A 15,689-nucleotide genomic window follows, 5' to 3' on the forward strand; every position below is an offset into this window, starting at 1 on the left:
TTCATATAGAGAGTTTCTTGAGTTATCACTTTCATATACTAGTGGGAATTTTTATTATAGAACTTGGCTTGTATATTCCAACGATGGGCTTCCTCAAATGCCCTAGGTCTTCATGAGCAAGCAAGTTGGATGCACACCCACTTAGTTTTAGTTTGAGCTTTCATATACTTATAGCTCTAGTGCACCCGTTGCATGGCAATCCCTACTCACTCACATTGATATCTATTGATGGGCATCTCCATAGCCCGTTGATACGCCTAGTTGATGTGAGACTATCTTCTCCTATTTGTCTTATCCACAACCGCCATTCTATTCCACCTATAGTGCTATGTCCATGGCTCACGCTCATGTACTGCGTGAAGGTTGAAAATGCTGAAGCGCATTAAAAAGTATGAACCAATTGCTCGGCTTGTCATCGGGGTTGTGCATGATGTGAATATTTTGTGTGGTGAAGATAGAGCATAGCCAGACTATATGATTTTGTAGGGATAACTTTCTTTGGCCATGTTATTTTCAAAAGACATGATTGCTTTATTAGTAGGCTTGAAGTATTATTGTTTTTATGTCAAATGATAGACTATTGCTTTGAATCACTCGTATCTTAATATTCATGCCATGATTAGATTACATGATCAAGATTATGCTAGGTAGCATTCCACATCAAAAATTATCTTTTTATCATTTACCTACTCGAGGAAGAGCAGGAATTAAGCTTGGGGATGCTGATATGTCTCCGTCGTATCTATAATTTTTGATTGTTCCATGCCAATATTCTACAACTTTCATATACTTTTGACAACTTTTTATACTATTTTTGGGACTAACATATTGATCCAGTGCCCAGTGCCAGTTCCTGTTTGTTGCATGTTTTTTGTTTCGCAGAATATCCATATCAAACGGAGTCCAAACGGGATAAAAACTGACGGAGATTTTTTTGCAATATATATGATTTTGGGGAAGAAAAATCCACGCGAGACAGTGCCCGAGGTGGCCACGAGGCAGGGGGCGCGCCTGTCCCCCCTGGGCGCGCCCCTGACCCTCGTGGGCCACCCGTAAGGAGGTTGATGCCCTTCTTTCGCCGCAAGAAAGCTAATATCCGGATAGAGATCCTGTAAAAATTTCAGCCCAATTGGAGTTACGGATCTCCGGGAATATAAGAAACGGTGAAAGGGAAGAATCTGAGAACGCAGAAAGAGAGAGAGACAGAGAGACAGATCCAATCTCGGAGGGGCTCTCGCCCCTCCCGTGTCATGGAGGCCATGGACTAGAGGGGAAACCCTTCTCCCATCTAGGGAGGAGGTCAAGGAAGAAGAAGAAGGAGGGGGCTCTCTCCCCCACGCTTCTGGTGGCACCGGAGTGCCACCGAGGGCCATCATCATCACCGCAATCTACACCAACACCTCCGTCATCTTCACCAACATTTTCATCACCTTCCCCCTCTATCTACAGCGGTCCACTCTCCCGCAATCCGCTGTACCCTCTACTTGAACATGGTGCTTTATGCTTCATATTATTATCCAATGATGTGTTGCCATCCTATGATGTCTGAGTAGATTTTCGTTGTCCTATCGGTGGTTGATGAATTGCTATAATTGATTTAATTTGCTTGTGGTTATGTTGTTGTCCTTTGGTGCCCATCATATGATTGCGCGCATGGATCACACCCTAGGGTTAGTTGTATGTTGATAGGACTATGTATTGGAGGGCAAGAGCGACAGAAGCTTCAACCTAGCATAGAAATTGATGCATGCGGGATTGAAGGGGGACCAATATATCTTAATGCTATGGTTGGGTTTTACCTTAATGAACGTTAGTAGTTGCGGACGCTTACTAATAGTTTCAATCATAAGTGCATAGTATTCCAAGTCAGGGATGACATGCTAGCAGTGGCCTCTCCCACATAATACTTGCTATCGGTCTAGTAAAGTAGTCAATTGCTTAAGGGACAATTTCGCAACTCCTACCACCACTTTTCCACACTCGCTATATTTACTTTATTGCTTCTTTACTTACAACAACCCCTACTTTTTATTTACGTAATCTTTATTATCTTGCAAATCTATCCAAAAACACCTACAAAGTACTTCTAATTTCATACTTGTTCTAGGTAAAGCGAACGTCAAGCGTGCGTAGAGTTGTATCGGTGGTCGATAGAACTTGAGGAAATATTTGTTCTACCTTTAGCTCCTCGTTGGATTCGACACTCTTATTTATCGAAAACTGTTGTGATCCCCTATACTTGTGGGTTATCAGTGTGTTGTCAGACATGCCTCGATCATGTAGCCCATCCTCGGGGTCATCTGCTTGTGAGGATTGGGGTTCGAGGTTGCTCCCTCTTGTGCCGGTTGGATGGCCATACAACCAGATCTGGCAGATACCATTTGAACTCGTGGTCCACGATGGTCGGAGTGGCAACTATGATGGCATGCCCAATGTGGTCACGAGGGTTGTAGTAGCCATGCAATGGACCAAAAATGTACAATTAGGTGTGTGATTTATCTGCAAATTCAATGCCGGAGGCCGTGATCCCATGATCTGCATCCCCATTAGGCACCCTCTGCTAGGACACACAGATGGCGTTGCGGTTCTGCGTGTTGCTGGCATCGACAGCACGACAACTGACATGTGGTGGTGGTGTCTGATGCAGGTTTGTCACCAGTTGCCACTTTGCGAGAACGGTGCGGGCCACCAAAGCATCCTGAATTAGGATTTTGGCATTGTCATTAACCTTTCTTCTCTAATGGATCACATAAAATGGAGGCAACGAACACATGATGACTTTGACTTGGTTGTGCTTTATGAGTACCTGGTCTCGAGCTTCAGGGGCAATGATGGTGTTTTTGCACCGTAGCTTGTTGAAGGCATTGCCTGACGTTTGCTCCGACTTAATCTTCAGGGTGAAAACTCACGATCTGACCTTTGGTGGCTAGATTCGACAACTACTATGTTTACTCGTCGTTCCTTTCAGGAGATGTTGCTGTTGAAGAACATTTATCACATTTCTTGTGTTGTCATAAGATGGTTGATATTGATGGTAGTTGTTGTATTGCCTCGATCACTTCGAGTTTTTTTCTCCATCTTAGGCATAGTTTTGACCTTGTATGCCTTCGTTATTTGCAGGCGTGAATGTGCGTTGTTGTTGGTTATGTGCATCCTAGTCATGGAGACGCCGGGTTTACTCATTGATTTTTATATCATTTTGATGCTATATTGTGAGTCAATAAAAATACTGTTTTATATGTATTATAAAAAAAAAGTGCGTGCCACTCTTCATGCACCAGCGCGCCGATGCTTTCCACGGCGAAAGGCACCGTGCACCGGCCTACACTCAGGGCATCGACCAAATTTTTGGACCATCATGGGAATCAAGATGATGGAAATATGGAATGTACGCGACCACCCAACCACCGTGTGGATTAGCACGTCAGGATCACTAAAGCCCGTCCTGGTCTGAGACTCAAAAGAGGTCTGAGGCGTGCACCACAGCGAGGTCTCCCTCCAACGAAAATGGCGCGCACTCTTCATCTCTTCCTCCCGCTTCTCTGCGGCCTCGCCGCCGCCCGCGGCTCGGTGGGCTTCCGAGCGGACCTTAACCACCCCTACGCCGGCAGCTCGCTCTCTACGGCCCATGTCATCGGCCATGCTGCCCGCGCCAGCAAGGCCCGGGCGGCGAGGATCAACGCGAGGCTCGCGCGCGCCCTGGGCAAAGGCGGAGACATCTCGGCAGCTCGCGTGCCGCTCGCCCCGCTCGGCGACGAGGGCCACTCGCTGACTGTGGGCATCGGCACGCCGCCGCAGCCGCGTACGCTCATCGTCGACACGGGCAGCGACCTCATCTGGACGCAGTGCGAGCTGTCGCGCGGCCGCGCGGCGAGGCAGCGCGAGCCGCCGCTCTACGATCCCCGCAAGTCCTCCTCCTTCTCCTTCCTCCCCTGCGGCAGCAGGCTGTGCCAGGAGGGCCAGTTCAGCGGCAAGAACTGCACCGGGAGCAGGTGCATGTACGACGAGCTGTACGGCAGCGCCGAGGCGGACGGCGTCCTCGCGTCCGAGACCTTCACCTTCGGCGAGCAGCGCAGCAAGGTCTCCCTCCCCCTCGGCTTCGGATGCGGTGCGCTCTCGGCTGGGAGCCTCGCCGGCGCCTCCGGCCTCATGGGCCTCAGTCCGGGGACCATGTCACTCATATCGCAGCTGTCCGTGCCAAGGTTCTTCTACTGCCTCACCCCTTTCGCGGAGCGCAAGACCAGCCCGATGCTGTTCGGTGCCATGGCCGACCTGCGCAAGTACAACACGACGGGACCGATCCAGACCACCGCCACACTGACGAACCCGGCAGAGGACACCTTCTACTACTACGTGCCGCTGGTCGGCCTCTCGCTCGGGGCCAAGCGGCTGGGCGTGCCGGCGGCTGGGCGTGCCGGCGGCCAGCCTCGCGATAAAGCCCGACGGCAGCGGCGGCACCATCGTCGACTCCGGCAGCACAATCGCGTACCTCGCGGGGACGGCGTTCGAGGCCGTGAAGAGAGCCGTGCTGGAGGCGGTGAGGCTCCCGGTGTTTAACGGCATCGTCGAGGGCTACGAGCTGTGCTTCGCGCTGCCGAGCGGCGCGGCAATGGCCGCGGTCAAGACGCCGCCGCTCGTGCTCCACTTCGATGGCGGCGCGGCCATGGCGCTGCCGCGGGACAACTACTTCCAGGAGCCGAGGGCCGGGCTGATGTGTCTCGCGGTGGCCAGGTCGCCGGAGGACCTCGGCGCGTCCATCTCCGTCATCGGCAACGTCCAGCAGCAGAACATAAAAGATGTCTTGAAGTTCAAACCTTTGCAGCGTGGCAAAGCTTTCCATCTAGAATCTAGGATAAATCTTTCAGAATTTTTTGTCAAACATAAATATACAGAAAATGATTTTTTACATTAAAAAAATCGTTTTTGTATATTTATATTTGACAAAAAAATCTAAAAGATTTATCCTATATTCTAGATAGAAAACTTTGCTACGCTGCAAATGTTTGAACTTCAAAATATGTTTTATGTGAGAGAAACAAAAAAGAAAAATGTGTTTGCACGAATCGCGATGCGCAGAATGGATGGCTAGATAGAGAGGGCCCGGGTGCAGCTGTGCTATTTTATATTTTCGCATGCACGTGCTCTTTGATGTGCGCAACCAAAAGTTCTCCTTCGCGCCCACCAAATGCCACGACATCTGATCTTATCTCAGTGACCAATAGTGCAATTGCAACTTTGCAAGCACCTACAATAACTCCCTCTTTCTCAAAACGAAATTTGGAAAACGACGAGGATAATCTTTCATCGGTTCTCTCGATTTGGAGAAGTACTCCCTCTATCCCATAATATAAAAACGTTTTTTACATTAGTATAGTGTCAAAAACGTTCTTATATTATGGGACGGAATGAGTATTTATCATTGTAGTACATGGCTAGCCAGTGCCCACGCGCTTGTTAGGGTTGAGTCATAAATATATGAAAATCTAAGTCGCCATGTTTTAAATATATGACTATAGTATTACTGTGCAACTCAGGAATGTACATCATTAGTGCAGAATATTAGAGAAGATTTTGCAGAACTTTATGTATATTGCATAAATCACTGCGAGACTCCACTCTAAATCACTTGCTTAAGAAAAGTAAACCTAGATATCAGGTGATGTTATACCGCCAAACTCCAGGGTTTAGAAATCATGATACATAGTCCAAAAAACAATTAGCACTCATTCGAGAAATGTTAGCACGCCCGCTTTCAAATTCATGAAATGTTCATAGATTCAAACAAATGCTCATAATATAAAATAATGTTCAGAAAATTTTAAATTTTCATTTTTTGTTTATTTCGGAAAACAAATCAATAATTTAGAAGAAACTAAGTCACGAATATGAATATATATTCATGAATTTTAATAATGTTCATGATTTTTTTTGAAAAAGTGAAGTAAAAAAGAAGAAAAACATTAACAAAAAACCCAAGAAAATTTGGAAAAAAACACCAAGAAAACTGATGTAGAAAATAAAAAAAGGACGGAACCTTGTCAAAACCGAGCTTAAGTTGCAAAACCGTAGGAAGAACCTTCACAATACTGCTGCAAGGTTTACTACACTCCCGCTAATGGGCTAGCCCATGCTGTAGTGGGCGATTCTTTCGACATTTATCACAATCAGCAAACTATGTGCTTAATAGGTTAAAGGACTTTCATGACTAGGTTAAAGGACTTTCATGGCTATAGCATTAGTGTGCAACTCAGAAATGTACATCACTAGAACATAAAGGCGCGCGTTGCTGCGCCCGACTATTTGAAGATAAGAAAAATTACAATTGAAGATGACCTCAACCCTTGATGCCCTCCTCATACTTGCAGTCCATTGACCCAGCCAAGAGATTGATGCAAATATGCATGGTCACAATCATTTGCTAACAATGTGCAAGAGTTAGTTCAGGTGAGTATTTGCTTACATTATCGTTGGAGCAGTTGTAGAGATTGGGGTTATCATGGAGCAAAGGGGCTCGAATCAGCGGCATAACACCTGAACCTGATGCTTTCCGCCCAGGAGCTCAGGCCGATCAAAGTTACACTGCAGATGACTGGTAGCAGCTTCTTCACCGGTGCCGCCGCCGCGTCGCTCAATCGGTCAAATGACTCGGAAGACATTCACTCACAAAGCTTCTTCACATTGATTTTTTTTTTTGAAAAGGAGGATAGACCCCCGTCCTCTGCATCTGGACGATGCATGCGACCATCTTATTAATTATTCACATTGATATGTACTACCTCCTCCGTTTCTAAATGTTTGTGTTTCTAGAGATTTCAATAAGTGACTACATACGGAGCAAAATGAGTGAATCTACACTCTAAAACATGTCTATATATGTTCATATGTGATAGTCCATTTGAAATATCTAAAAGACAAATATTTAGGAAAGGAGGGAGTATTACGAATTGGTGAAAAAAAGAGATCTTAGAAATTTATTAGAAATCGAGAGAGATCGAGAAATGCATACATGCGTTGCGTCATTTGCGATTATGAGACCTACGATGGATCTAATGGTGTGCTGGCGTAATTTGCGATTAGGTGAGATTAGACTTTGGGAGCGGTTACAACAATACGGGAAGGCGAGCGGCCGGGAACGATCTCTTTCTCTCTCTCTTGTTTTTTCTGAGGGGTTTCTCTCTCTTTCTTTTCTTTTGAGATGGAAGGGGTCTTCTCTCGTGCGTGCAAGGCCAGCCAAAAAAGTATGGGCTGCGCAGTTTTCTCAGCCCGACTTAGGAGAATGCGTCGAGGTTAATCTCGGGAGCAGCAGCCCATTAACGTTGGCTGGCTGGGACGCGCGTGGTGTGGCGACCTTAAAAATCCTGGCGGCGTCTAGTGGGACAACGGAGCGATCTAGTGCGTTAATGAGTAAATCTAATGGTTGAGAGTGTCAAGTCGCTATGAGAAGGCCTAGGTGGCTCTGTTTTACTGTTTTTCAATTAGTGCATAATGTTAGAGAAGACTTTTCAGAACTTTAAGTATATTGCATAAATCATCGCGAGACTCCGCCCCAAACTATAACAAATGAGGCAACACTAAAGTGTCAGGAAACAACAAAATGAGACTCCAGCTAATGGGCCGGCCCATGCTATAGTGGGCGATTTATTTGACATTTATCACAAGCAAACTACATGCTTAATATTGTTAAGGACTTTTATGGCTACAGCATTAGTGTGTAACTCGGAAATGCACATCATTAGTGCATAATATTAGAGACGACTTTGTAGAACTTTATGTATACTGCATAAATCATGACGAGACTCCGCTGTAAATCACTTGCTTATTAGAAGTAAACCTAGATACCGGGTGATGTTATATCACCAAACTCATGACACATAGTCCCATAAACTTTGAGCATTCATTCGGTTTAACAGAAAATGAATCTGTCAAACAAATGAGGCACCACTAAAGCATCAGGAAACAGCAAAATATTACCGCACTTCGTACTAACGAATCAACCTATTCTCTGCCCAAATGATCATTTACAGACGACAAAGGACAGAAAGATATAAAGGAAAATAATCACCGAATGACCTATTATATGTATTGACCATCACGTACTGTTAGGATTTGAACCGATCGTCAATTTCAGCACTTGCATAATACCAGTACCAAGGACAGAAAGATATATTATAGAGGAAAAAGGGATCCAGCCAGACAATTGAGGCAAAATCAAAGCGTAGGAATGGAGCCAAAGATTAGGACAGGAACCAAAGATTAACGAATGAGATTGCACACTGACATCCACAGCAAGTATGAAGAGTATCATTCTAGAATGTGACTGACAAAGGAAACAATCAAGTATGTAGTGTCCACATTTGGCTACATCTTTGTCGAAACAGAGCAAGCATCTTTGTCAAAACAGAGCAAGCAGAGAAGGCTCCCAGAGTTCAGAAGACTTCACTCACACTGATTGGAGCGACGAAATTTGAGCTAGCCGAGCCCTGGCGGTGGCGGGCCGTTGCTGTGGCAAAACCTGCACGCCCTGTTGCCGGTGCCCAAGGGGTGGCCACAAGCCTGGCAGATCGGGCCCGAAGCGACGGCCGAGCTTGAGCTGGAACTGGAAGAAGGCCTAATGGCCGCAGCCCCTCGAGGCGGATGCACGTAGCGGATCTCCGGGTGCTTCTCAAACACGTTTCTGAGGACGATCTTGGTGTAGCAATCCACGCACAATGGCGTCGATCCGCCAAAAACGATCGCGGGCTTGTTGCAACGAGGGCACACTCGATCGAGGGAACTGACTGGCGCACCTGGCGCGCTTGTGCAAGAGATCGCCGAAGAAGGCTGCTCACCAATGCAATGATCCACGAAGAAATCAATGAGTTCATGGCGGCAGGACAAGCCCAAATAACGATTGAATGGAAAAATACTGCATCGCAAATTACCCCGCCGGAGCCGGAGTGGCCGCGCGGCTGGCCTGTTCCTGTCTTCCTGGGGCCGGCGACGTGGTTCTGGGTCTGGCCGGGGAGCGAACCATGGCCGGTCGGCGCGTGGTACTGGTACGGGAAGGGCGCACTCACAACGGCTGCGACAGAAACCAAGAAATCGAACTCCGACGTCAATGAAGAACCAAGAAACCGCACGGACCAATGAATGGCGCCTTTCTTGGGAGGGAACTCACCTGGATTGCCCAGCGGCGGCCGGAGCATCTCCTGAGATGGCGGCTGGGAGAATCCCCTGTACCCCGACCCGCCCCCGGCCCCGCGAGCAGCTGCAAGAAACGATCCAAGAACCGGCATCAACGCAAGAGCGAAGGACGCGCTCGCTCGTATGATTTGATTTCTTGAGCACCCACCTCCACCTACAGCGAAGGCTGGTGTAGTCGCCGTCTGCCCTGGAAAAGCCTGCCGGTGCGGCGGAGCAAATCCCCTTCCCCTCTGCCCCGACAAGGCCCTGCCCCCGAGAGCTGCAAGAAACGAAGTTACCGGAGGTTACAACCCCGCGCTCGTCGTATGCTTTGATTTCTTGGGCACCCACCTCCACCGAACTGGGAAGAGCCGCCGGCGGAGCCTGTATTCGCCGCCGTCAGCCCCGCAGGCGCCTGCAAATTCCGGGCAATGCCGCCGCCGGCTGGATTCGCCATCCGCACTGCTGTCCGCGCCGATGCACCGGCGAGGTCGTAGCCGGCTGCAGGCTCCGTCCGCGCAGCCGGATGCCTTGTCCCGGTCAGGTTGTCGTCGGCCTTCCGCTTGCCCGCCATCTCGCCTCGATCGAACAGCTTCGCAAGAACGCCCAGATGAATAGGAGGAGAAGGAGGGCGCGGAGGGGAGGAAGGACGGCGAGGGAGGGTATATAGACGACGGACAGAGCGTCTCTCCCGGTGTAACCGATTTCAAGAAGCAGAGAGATTCAGGTCGGTTGATTTGGGGGGAAAGAAGACAGGAACAGATTCAGAAATGGTCCTAATGCATTTCCAATAGCCCAGCAAATGGCCCAAATAAGTTGGTTAGTTTTCCAAAGTTTCTGCAAGCCTTGAAAGAGGGCAAATCCTAAAGGGCGCCCTCTGCGCCCCTTCCTTGACCGACAAGTTCCGAACCCACCACCTCCTCGTTGAGATTATGTACAACCTTTTTATTCCTTTGTTCTTCTTTCTTCTTTCTTTTTCTTTTTCATTTTTCATTTTGTTTTGTTTTTCCTTTTTCCTTCCTTTGCTTCGATGGAAAAAGTGCTGAATTTTATGAATGGTTTTTCGAATTCGGTGAACTTTTTCTCAAAATCGATGAATATTTTCTAATTCGTTGAACAATTTTTCAAATCCGATGAACTTTTCTAAAATCTGGGGGAGAAATTCGAATTAATTAACTTTTTAAAAATTTAATGCTTTTTTGCAAATTCGATGAACATTTTAATAAAAAATCTATGATTTTTTTTAAAATCGCAAACTTTTTTCTAAAATGGTGAGGTTTTTTTCAAATTCGACAAACTTTTTTTCAAAATTGATGAACTTTTTTTAAAATTCGTTAACTATTTTTTATGTTTGCTAACTTTCTTACGAAACATTTTTGAATTCATGATATTTTTTGAATTTTATTTGTTTTCACTTTTTTTCAAAATTCAATGGTCGACCGGTCAACCGCGAACGAGGTAACCTGGGCCGGCCTAGTTCATGGGCGTGTAAGCGTCAGACCCTCAAGCCGGCGCTGAAGGCGCCCTCCTTAGAAAGAGCTCCTCCTCAGCTCACGCCCATGTACCGCTCAAAACAAAACAAAAACTCACATGCCGGTAGTCATTGGTCGGCCGATCAAACGGGCGACCTATTTGCTCACCAGGGTGCACCCACCGCACCTCCATTGTTTGCCTAAAAAACCACACCTCCATGGTTTCCTAGGTTAACGGTTGACCAAGATTTTCCGAAGAAATGAAAAAAAAAACAAAAAGTTTGAAAAAATAAAAAAAAGGTCATGAATATGAAAAAGTTCATGAGTTAAAAAAAGATAGTGGATTTGGAAAAATGTCCACAAATCCAAAAAATAGAAAAATGTTGTCAATTTTTTAGAAACAGTTTGCAAATTTGAAAAAAAAAATCATCGATTTTGCAAAACAAAATCCACTCCATAAGTGGGGAGGATATGAGGTTGTTCGGGCATGTTGGATGTGGCCCACCCGGACCATCTTTTCTTTGTCTTTCTCCTTCTCCACCAATCATATGCACATAATCGGACAATTTAGTGGCACGGCTATACGGACGAACGAACGAGTGTTGAAAATGGATGTGTCTAAACACTGTCCAGGCGCGTCCATGGACTTATGAGTAAAATTAGCCCAGTGCAATTATAGATGCTCTATGAGCACAGGCAGGCCGGGTAGCCACCTAGGGCATGGACGAAAAATGTTTAGTTGAATGTAGCTACTTTACGCTGCCAACTTGTTTGGTTCAGGGGAATTAGAAATGGAGAATGAGAGTTGAGGGGTGAGGAAATTAAAAGTCCACTGTTTTAATTAGAGTGACGAAAGTTTAGGTGAGAAGGGGAATGAGGGTTGAGGAAGTCAATTCCCACCCATTTCTTCCCAGGGGGATACCCTGTTAATTCGTGAGCAGAGTTTTATCCTACGCTAATTCTCATCATATACTAAACAAGGGAATGGAAGTAAAACTCTACTTCCCTGCCTAATCCCACCACAAACACCCTTGTGAAAACACCCATTCCTCTGTCCCGAGTGGTTACCAAACATGCTGTGTGGGTCTAGCCTGGGGCATCTCTTCGTCATGGCTCCGCTACTATCTATAACCACACATAGCTAATTTGAGTTGCCAAATGTCTGCGGACGCGGCCAGGTGCGTCCGCGGACGGTGACCTGTCATACCCCATATTTCACCTTCCATGATCATAGTACCCATTTCACGATTTGTATTTCCAAATAAAAGCATGCAATGACATGATCTACATACTAAACTACTACTCCCTCAGTTCCTAAGTATAAGTCATTTTAAAGATTTCAATATGGACTACATAAGGAGCAAAATGGATGAATCTACATCGAAAATACGTCTATATACATCTGTTTGTAGTCCATATAGAAATCTCTAAAATGACTTATATTTAGGAACGGGCGGAGTACAAACTACACTACTCGTCCTCCTCGTCTGAGATGTTCATGAAGTTTGTGCTGGAACCGCCAGTCTCGCGGTCATTGGCGCTACGCGCAAAGCGGCTCCTCCTCCTCATCCTCCTCTTCGTGGAAGATGTCCTCCAGCACCATGTTTGCCTCCTATAGTACACGACGGTTTGCCTCCACCTCCGCCTCCGATGCAATAGAGTCAACGATGGCATGTGGCTCTGCCGCCTGCTGGACATGGCCGAGCTCGAACTCCGCCAAGTCGTCGCCCATGGAAAAGCCCGCCTTCAGAGGCGCCCGTTCAGCCTCGCCTTCGGCCTCCTCCTCCTCCGACTCCACATCCTTCGTGGCCGCCTCCTCCTCCTACTGCTCCTCCTCCTCCTCCTCCAAGTTCGGCGAGTCCGGAGGTAGGCCGACTGTGATCTGAACTTCACACCTGCCCCGGATCTCCTACAACAATTGCAACCGCCCCTCCAGAGTGAGCATGACGTAGGTGGTGACACTCTAATGGGCCATGACTAGCGGCTGATGACGAGCAGATTGGAAGATGATGATGTGGAGGGGAGGAAGTGGGAAGAAATGAGGACAGGACAAGGTGCAACACCCCTGTAATTAAGCTACAGTGATTTCCCTCTAATTATGGCAAGTCATCATGTTTTGCAAATCTTAAATGTCACTTGTCCCAAATTCAATTGAAATTGCATGTCAAACTATTATTTCTTCAAACAATAAAACAAAAATGTTGCCAATATTCCTAATATTCACCAAGTAATTTTCTTAAGGAAAACAACATCACCTAAATTACCAAAATGACCCTAGCCACAAAGACACAAGACCTGCAACACTCATTTAACCCATTTTAATTTAGACATAAATTCAAAGGATTCCAAATGGCCTAAAATATTTTGAGCAACCCTGAAATATTGTCTAGTACTCTATGTGCCAAGTTTCATGTGCAACAAAAATCATTTGATAGCTCAAGTAAATTCAAAACAGAAGCAAAGAAATAAAAGCAGAAAAGGGAAAAAGGAAAGAATAAAAACCCGCTTTTTCACTCAGCCTTTAGTGGCCACAGTGCGGCCCTACCCATTTTGACCGGCCTTACCCTACCTCTCGCCGCGCCCTTGGAAGCCAGCGAGCCCCTCAGCATGGCTTGCGTGCCCCCTAGCGCTGATTCCATGATCGCCCAACTCCGGCTGCGGCTACACGTCGTCACCGCCATCGCCAGGCCACCCCCGCACCAACCAGTGCCAACGTTCGACGCGGCTCGTCGCCCACGTTCGATCCTGACCATCTGTGTGCCAGCCCCTTCAAAAGCCGATGGGTTGCTACCAGGTGGGATCCCCGTGTCAAGAACGCCATTAGCATTAACTAACCCCCACCATCTATCATTGACATGTGGGACCAGCCACTATAGCATTAGGATTAAAAATAAATAAACATATTAATTAACCCAGTCACTGACAGCCTGGTCCCACTTGCTAAATAAGTTAATTATATTAACTAAATCCCTATTAACTAACCCGGTCACTGACGCGTGGGTCCCACTGTCAAGTTTGACCAGTCAATAGTCAATGTTTACTGCTGACTGTGCCTGCTGACTGGGTTGTTGCCTAGGTCAACAGGCCCCACTGTCAGCCTCACATTCACACTCCTGGGTACACAGGCAATTTATCCATCTGGAAATTCAAATTAAAATAAATACTGAAATTCTAGAAATTTAATGGTGGATAAATGAGAAGTGTACCCATAGCAATTTATCCATCTGGAAATTCAAATTAAAATAAATACTGAAATTCTAGAAATTTAATGGTGGATAAATGACACATAAGAATAAAGAGAACAAACTTTCTGCATTTTGAGACAACATGGATACATGCCCATCGTACTTATGAATTCTCCCCAGTTGAGAATGCTTTGTTTTCATTGGGTTGATTTATCACAATTGACATGCATATACTAGCGATTGTTTCACCTAAAACCAGTTGTGACTGAACTATGCATTTGTTTGTAGACTGTTTGGTTGATCTCAACAATTCCCTCACTACCAGCTAATGACTATGTTCTGCCTTTCATGTACTTATGACTTGCAACTTCATCAGCGAGAAGGGCCGGCGTGATGCTGGTGGAGCGACGGTCACAATTTTTCTATGTGTGCTGCTACTGATGATATGCAGGTCTTAAAAACCAAGCATCAGGTCCTTCTCCTCTCTAGGTCTGAGGCTATCGTTGAGGAGATAGCAATAGGCTTAATAAAAGCAAGAAAATAAAACCATCTCCATGAGCTCAGGAGCAACACGTCATCAGCGGCAGGAGCTTTGCCATACTGGAGAACCAAGAACAGAAGCTTTGCCGTAATAGAGAACGAAGAACAGAAGCTTTGCCGTACTAGAGAACCAAGAACAGAGAGAGAGAGAGGAGAAACGAGGTTGAAGATGTGTGCCGTAAATTATAGATTTAGTGCGGAATATATTTTCCATTTGAGAATGATTTCATTTAAATATGCCGAGTACTTCGAATTTTGTTTTTCTATTTGCCAGGTTTTCTTTCAGTGATAAATTATTATTTAGGTTTCTAATCATTTATTTATTTTGTACCCGCTGCAACGCATGGTCCTTTTTGCTATAATTAATAACAACACAAAGCATCGTTGAATTTTAAGAGAATTCATATATCATAAAAACCAGAAATCTCACAGATATGACGACTTGATCTGTAGAACTTTTCCGTTTTCCCCCTGAAGCAGACAAGACAGAAGCATTCAAAGGAGTTAGTATGGAGGAGAGGGCCTAAGCAAAAGCAGAGGGCAGACCAACGGGGTAGCATACTTGCACTAATATGTTTCATGCGAGCTTAGTACTTTCTTATTCTAATTAGTTAAATTTGAGATTTGAAAGATATGTTTCCTGAGAGAGTACATAATTTCAGTTCCTATGTTCTGCTTGATTAGTTCCAATTTACAAGGATACGAGTGCTCAGAAGATAACTAATTGAAACACTGAACATGCTAGTTTGATAACCTCCGACTAGCAGTTATATGCATGTTCTTCTCTCTTTCGGTTGTGTGACATGGAAAGGTTCACATAATATGCTCTTGCCTAAATTAATTAGGCTTGAATAGTTTGATTTGCGACCACACCCAAGACGGTCAAGATGCCCAACAGGCCCAAGACGAAGATACCCAAGGCCAAGACGACCATAACCAAGACTCCGAAGGCGGTGAGGGTGTCTACATCAACACATAGCCATTGGACTTGGAGGATGAGCTCGAGGCGCAAGGCCGGTCACTAAATAGGAGGAAGTGTGTGAGGACGGGAGCATACACGGATGCGAATGACAATTTGATTTGCGAAGTTTGGATGGCAATTGAACAAGACCCCAAAACCAGTGCCGAGCAAAAAGGAACAACATTTTGGAAGAGGGTCAGTGATTAATTTCATGAACGTGGGAAGTTTGATCCCTACAAGTTTGAGAATGACCGGACCGATGTGCTAATTCAAAAGAGGTGGGGCTTCATCCAAGCCGAGTGCAACAAGTTTTGTGGTGCTCATAAGAATATCGAAAGCCATTGCCCAAAGTTCAAGGACCAATATGCC

The 15,689-nt window shown here is 46.0% G+C and overlaps 1 pseudogene; it reads left to right on the forward strand.

Moving 5' to 3' along the window:
- The first annotated feature begins 3,405 nt into the window (after positions 1 to 3,405).
- Positions 3,406 to 5,302, forward strand: LOC119303633 (annotated as a pseudogene).
- The last annotated feature ends 10,387 nt before the right edge of the window (positions 5,303 to 15,689 follow it).

The sequence above is a fragment of the Triticum dicoccoides genome, chromosome 5A (assembly GCF_002162155.2).
Source record: "Triticum dicoccoides isolate Atlit2015 ecotype Zavitan chromosome 5A, WEW_v2.0, whole genome shotgun sequence".
Classification (NCBI taxonomy): domain Eukaryota; kingdom Viridiplantae; phylum Streptophyta; class Magnoliopsida; order Poales; family Poaceae; genus Triticum; species Triticum dicoccoides.